Source organism: Pseudopodoces humilis, chromosome 9, assembly GCF_049639895.1.
Source record: "Pseudopodoces humilis isolate 2021_Gansu_Grassland_sample_001 chromosome 9, ASM4963989v1, whole genome shotgun sequence".
In the NCBI taxonomy this organism is placed as follows: Eukaryota; Metazoa; Chordata; class Aves; order Passeriformes; family Paridae; genus Pseudopodoces; species Pseudopodoces humilis.
Window position 1 is genome coordinate 15938319 of NC_142208.1, and position 6173 is coordinate 15944491.

The following is a 6173-nucleotide window of genomic DNA, read 5'->3' on the forward strand; positions in this document are numbered from 1 at the left end:
CTTCTCCTTGTCCTCATGGCTTGGAAAGGCAGACAAGTTCATAAACACTCATCCATTTTTTTCCCCAGCCAACTTATTGCATGAGACAGGCATGTATTTTCCCTTGTGGATCTTCCAGCAGACAAAAACTAGACTGTGAAAAATAGTATCCAACAATTTCAGCAGTGTTCTGATAGGAAGGAAAAAAGAAATTCAGTAAGAAATCCTGCAGAAATTGCAAGGTTTCCAGTAAAATGCTTTTTCACCTACAGGGATGTATTTTTTTTCTTTTTCTTTCTTGTTTCAGAAAAAGGAAATTGCTGTTCAGAATTCCTCTGTCTCCAATGCAGACAATTTTCAGAATGTGGCATTCCATATGAGAGACACATATGAGTGCACACGCATACCCTAAAGCAGAATTGCAACATTTACATTTGTTTCCTGTCTTAAGCTCTTGCTGGGGACTAAAAATCAATGAGAGTCTGCACTGCACCCCAGAAGTGCCTGCTTTTCACTGGTGAGTGACTACAAGTCATATCCAGCACGTTTTTTATTTCTGATTGCATGGAAAGTAAAACACATCCTTGCTACAGCTTGAATCTAATACAGAGTCAATAACAAAATACAGCACTCTAGAGATTTTCACTGCAAGTGCAGTGGGACCCAGCTGTTCAGCTCCATTCTGACTCAACAAAGGTTTCATTGTCTCTTTGCATGCAATAATGCACTCAGAAATGCCAAGCAAAGGCAAATTCTTAAAGCACACATATGGCTTTGTGTCTAAGTAATATATTGGATGTGCAGAATAATGGTTTTTTGTGCTCTAGAACTATGGCACTATGGCAAGGTGCCAAAAGTTCCTGTTCCTCCTAGATGATTACTGTTTCATGCTATACCGATCACTTAATAACTAATAATAATTAATAACAGATATTAAACATCTCCACAGACATAACAACAAACACCATTATTTGTTTCAAAACACTAGGCCAGTACAACAGATGGAGCAAATAACTGTTTTTGCACAAAAGAAGGGACAGTACACTCATTGCTCTTTGCTCTGCTTCTAACTAGGCAAATGGCTGTACAAGCTGCACAGAGCTTTTCCAGACAATGCATACTAGGAAGCTAAAAGCAAAGCTGTCCTGAGGTATTACAAGCTAAATTTCCCCCATTTGGATTGAGCATTTTCCATTCTGTGACTAATCCTTGCCACAGAAGACTTTCAACTGATGTTGTCCAAGGTTCTGTCTCTGGGATCTTAGAGAATATGAACATATGCCTGATTAAAGCCTTATTCAAAACTAAATTCACCATTTGTGAGATAAGTGACTGGTACATACATACATACGTGGAAAATGGAGTCGGAAGGGAAACACTATGCAACAGCTGCTAAAATTACTGTTATACAGCAGGAGTCAACAGTTATGGCTAAGACCTCATGTATGAACATAACTGCTACTCTTCTGAAAGAGAAGATGGCATTTACAGATAATATTGCCTGCAAGGATTACTGAGCATATGTTGTCTGGCATCTTGTATTTCACAGGATACGAGTACATTTTCCTCTTCCTTTCACACCAACCTGCAGGAGCATTTGTTTTTGTTTTCACACTTTCTTCTGCCATTACCAAAGCTGAGAGTCTGGCAGGGCCTAATATTCACTATACATACACAGATAAAGGCACCAAGCTAAAGGGAACTGAAATGTTCTCCATTTTGCAGAGGGGAAAGAAAACTGTTACACTGCAAGTCCTCTTTTCTCTCAGTCAGTATCACATTTGGACATTTCCTCAGCCAGTGTGAAAAGATTGTGAAAGCAGTATACTAACTCCCTCCTTTGTCTAGAGAGTAGGTTAGACACATCATTTGTGGAAACTCAGCAACTGATAACTCAGTTTGTCTAGAGAGTGTATTACCCTATTTAGCAATGTTATACCGTTGAAAGCTTCCTAAGTACTCCAAGAAGCCTCTTTTGATGCAGGTAAAACATAGGTTCCTTAATTTATTTTCAGTTCACCAAAAAATAATCAAGGAAAATTGCTAAATGTGACACTCCTTCTCTAGCAATCTAAAACTTTAGAAATCAAAAATGGTAATTAAAAATAACAAGTGCTGCAGTAGCTGACCCTTAACACACCTTTGCTGCAGAAAACAGGTTTCTGTATTTGTTTTTGAGAGTACAGTCAGCTGGTAAGTGAAGAAGAACGGTCAGGGAATATAGGAAGCCCATTTGTTCATGTCAAGGCCAACATACACTGCTCTGCAATGTATGAAAGCAGATCTCACCTAAGTGAAATGATGCTCTGCTATATTTACATGCTTCTCATGTCTTCAGGAGCAGAAGCTTTTCCCCATGCTATGGAACCTGCTCCTTCAGATGAAACTCACCATAGCAAAATTTGCCCTATAGCTGCTTCTTAGCAATAAAGTCCTTCAAAATATAAATAAAAGGTACATTAGTACTTAAATATAGGGATAAAAGATTGCTAGGAAAAGGTGATTCTAAAATGCAAGAACAAGAGTGTACAAAATTATGGACAGTAAAATGGTATGTATTCTCCACAGCCTTTTTCTAGAAAAATAATCTAACCATGGAGTTAGGGATGTGAGTGTTTTTATTTTAAAAATTGAGTTCGTGCTACCTCTCATCAGATCCCAATGGGAAGTTCAATCATCGATTAAATTGTCAATCTAACATAAGGTTCTCTCTTATAAATAATGTGGTTGCTATAACCACGCAGCAACACTTCTTTTAAGAAAACACACCTAGCAAGTTTTGTGTGCATGGGTGTGGGCAAGGGTCAGTGCTGTTCCGGTTACGTATGTTTGACTGGCCTCTTTTGTGTAAGAAAGAGGAGACACTAACAAAGATATTGTGCATATCATGATGACTGAAAATACCCGGACTGCTAGATACAGAGATACTGAGACAACATCTCATCACTTTTCTTTTTCTGTAATAAGTGATGGGAATTTTTTTTTTCCCTAGACCTACTGACTTGAGCAAGTAAGATTTATTGCAGGGTGCTCTGTAAAACAAATCAGTCAAGCCTTAAAATTATCTGAATGCTTATTGGTAAAGTCTTCAGATCTCATATTCCTGGTGTATTCAGGAGGCAAGCTCTTTCAACAGGATCCTCTTTTGTGAGACTTAGCGATTCTTGGATTAAATCCGCTGCTTCTATTTTCTTCTCTCTTCTCTAGGCAGGTGATCAACCCTTAGCAGGGACTGGCAGCTGGTTGTTTTGTGCACTGCCTCAAAGGCTATCAGCTTTTTTAGTTAGATCTTCATTTTCAGCCATGTTCCTGAGAAATGCTATGACAAGATCCTATAAGTCTTACTGTCGAAAACTTAAATGCATTTCCCAATATAATTATTTCACATATCTTCTTGGGGGAAAGTAACTAGAAATTTTGTAATTTTACAAATTACAAAATAAATTGTGTAATTCTATCATCACCTTGAGTGTTAAATCTAGCAAACTGTATTTATTTAGGATGGTTAAATGTAATAGTGGTAGGAATTTAGTGAGTAGTGGCATGCTCTTTGCTTATTTCTTCAGGAATCTTATGTGTGGACACTCTTGACTCATCTAAACAGAGGCATCTGATTCAAATAGTGCATCATCCCTAAGTTTCAACCACAGTTACATCAGTTTAACCAAATTGTTAAACCCTTGTAATTGCGAAGACAAACATTGCAGGAAAATAAAGATTTCTCAAGTCTTAATCAACCTAGCTGTGGCTTAAACATGTGAGGAGTTAAAAGGCTTTCTGTTGAGACTTCAGCATAATTGTGCTGTGTAACAGACTCTTCTTCTTAGTCTTGCAAGAGATAACAAAATGGTAAACCTGAAGCAAAGGAGCTTTCCTCTGGTATGGTTACTGGTTCTAGAATCCCACAATCAGAGGTTATAATCCTACTTTACCTCCAGCAAGCCTGTACATGTGAGTGGGGAGGGGGAAAAAGAGTAAGGAACTAACTAAGCTTTAGAAGCACATGCTCTTTTCATACAGCTCTGGTTTACACAGAACAGATTAGTTAAATTGCAAAGAAAAGGGTTTCGTTGTTTGAAGTGGTTCTGTCCTGCTTTCAAGAAGAAAGTGACAGAAAAGTATAAACTTTGCAGTGGTTTCAGCTTAGTTGTCCACCTACATTGCCACAGTAAATCGCCCCACACTCCCAGTCTGCAGTGACGAGGGCACTGTCCAGGCTGGCAGGTGGGCAAACAGGAGAGCACGCTTGAGCTGCTGCAGGAGAGCAGTTGAGCTGCTGCACAACTTCTCCTCACAGAAACCCTTGGCAGTACCTGCTGCTGGCTCCTGAGCCCCACGGCTACCAGGGGCGAGAAACCAAAACATCCTCAGCAAATGTTTCTCAACAGGATTAACTTGCTGAAATTTTAATTCCTGCCAGCTTTTTTCTTCTATTGGGCAGCAACTGAACATGAGCCCAGCAGTGAGTTCCACCTGTTCCCAGCTCAGCCCTTAGCTGCCCTGATGCGTGCTTGAAAGCCACTGCAGATATAAAGGGACAGGAGAAACAAGGCCTTTTGCTTAGCAACACAGAGAGACACAGCTTCACAGCTTCTCATTAGTAAAGCTGATCCAAAGAAGTTGGTTCTTCCTTTCAGGTGACAGGCTAGTTTTGAAAATCTGCAAAGAGAACAGTGCGTTTTTATTTCTGGCAGAAAGTGTGGGATTTGAAAAGCAGGGAGGAGAAGATCAAATGGTGCTCTGGGGTCTCACCAATTTGTTTGAATTTGTCTGTTCTACGCCTGTCCTCCATCAGCACATCTTAAATCCAAAGTTTTTTTTAAACATAAATTACTCCAGCTGGACCATTCATATACTTAAAGATTCATTTTGCTGGACCTGCTTCCTCTTTTCATTTTTGCATATGAACATAATTCCACAGAAACCTCCTACCAATGCCAGGAACCCCTTCTAGAACAGGCCAGTTAAAGAGTAGCACAAGACAGCCCAGCAATCCAAGGCAATTTGAACAGGATCCTGTCTCTCTCCACTAGAAAGAGGAAATTGTACCCAAGTAAGAATTTTTTTAATGTTAGTGGTGATACCTGAATGCCCTTCTTCCTCACCCAATGAACAGGGTAGCTATCCTAGTTAGAAAACCACGTGAAGTAAAGCTCATTTTTCTCCTCATTCATATTTCAGTTTCAAAATCCAAAGCTATCTTAAGAGCAGCCAAGCTGAAACGAGTAAGGTCATGCCATACGCTCCTCTCAAGCCTTTTCACCACAGAAAGACAGCAGTCAAGTGCTTTAATACAAAATGTCTTTTGACAGACTTGTAACCTTAACCAAAAACTTCAACATTGTTTCTTTTCCCAGCTGCGACTACAGAGGAGCACTGCAGGACTGATGGGACGAAATGGTGCCTGCTGACCCATGGAAGGCCAGCTAAAATGCCTGAACTCTGCTTCCCAGTTTTGCACAAGCAAGAAGGGAAATGCAGGTAGGTGTAGAAAACCCCAAAGGCAGACATGAAGTGAGGGAAGTGTTAACTGCAAGCAGTTCTTTCTTCAGTAAGTGCATATTGGTTTCCAACAGCAGGCTGGAGTCAGTACATGCAAAAACTTACACACTGTAATTCTTGGAGTCTGCAGGCATCAGCTACAGCAAGCTCCAGTCCAACCCTAATGACTTGGAAAAGTCAAAATACCTTGCAAGGAGCTGGGCCATATTTCAAAACAGACTTTCTTTACAGAAATTCATGTTTCAGTGGTGGGGCAGCATGAGTGAAGTATAACAGTGTTCTTGAACCAATGGCTCACTCAAACTGAATTTCCCTTATCCTACTTCCACTTTTCCAGAGGCTGGCTTTGACTCTTAAGAGTGATGACACATGAATTTTAGACTACAAGGAGACTAAGTCATGCCAAACAAGTTTGTATAGAAAAATCACCTTTAACAACAAATTAGACAGCTGATGTATGTCTAATTTACACCTCTTAACTTTTTTAATGCATTGAGATGACCTGCCCTTTAGCTGTTCCAAATGGCAAAAAAATCTGACATTTGAAGATCTGTTGCCTTTCACTGTAATGGTAGCTAATGTGATGCTGACTTTGTGACATGCTTTAGCATGTTGAAGCTTCTCTAAAAATAATGTTAATAGAGAAATTTAATTAACTTAACTCAGTGGTGAAAAAAATCCTAAAATCTGCC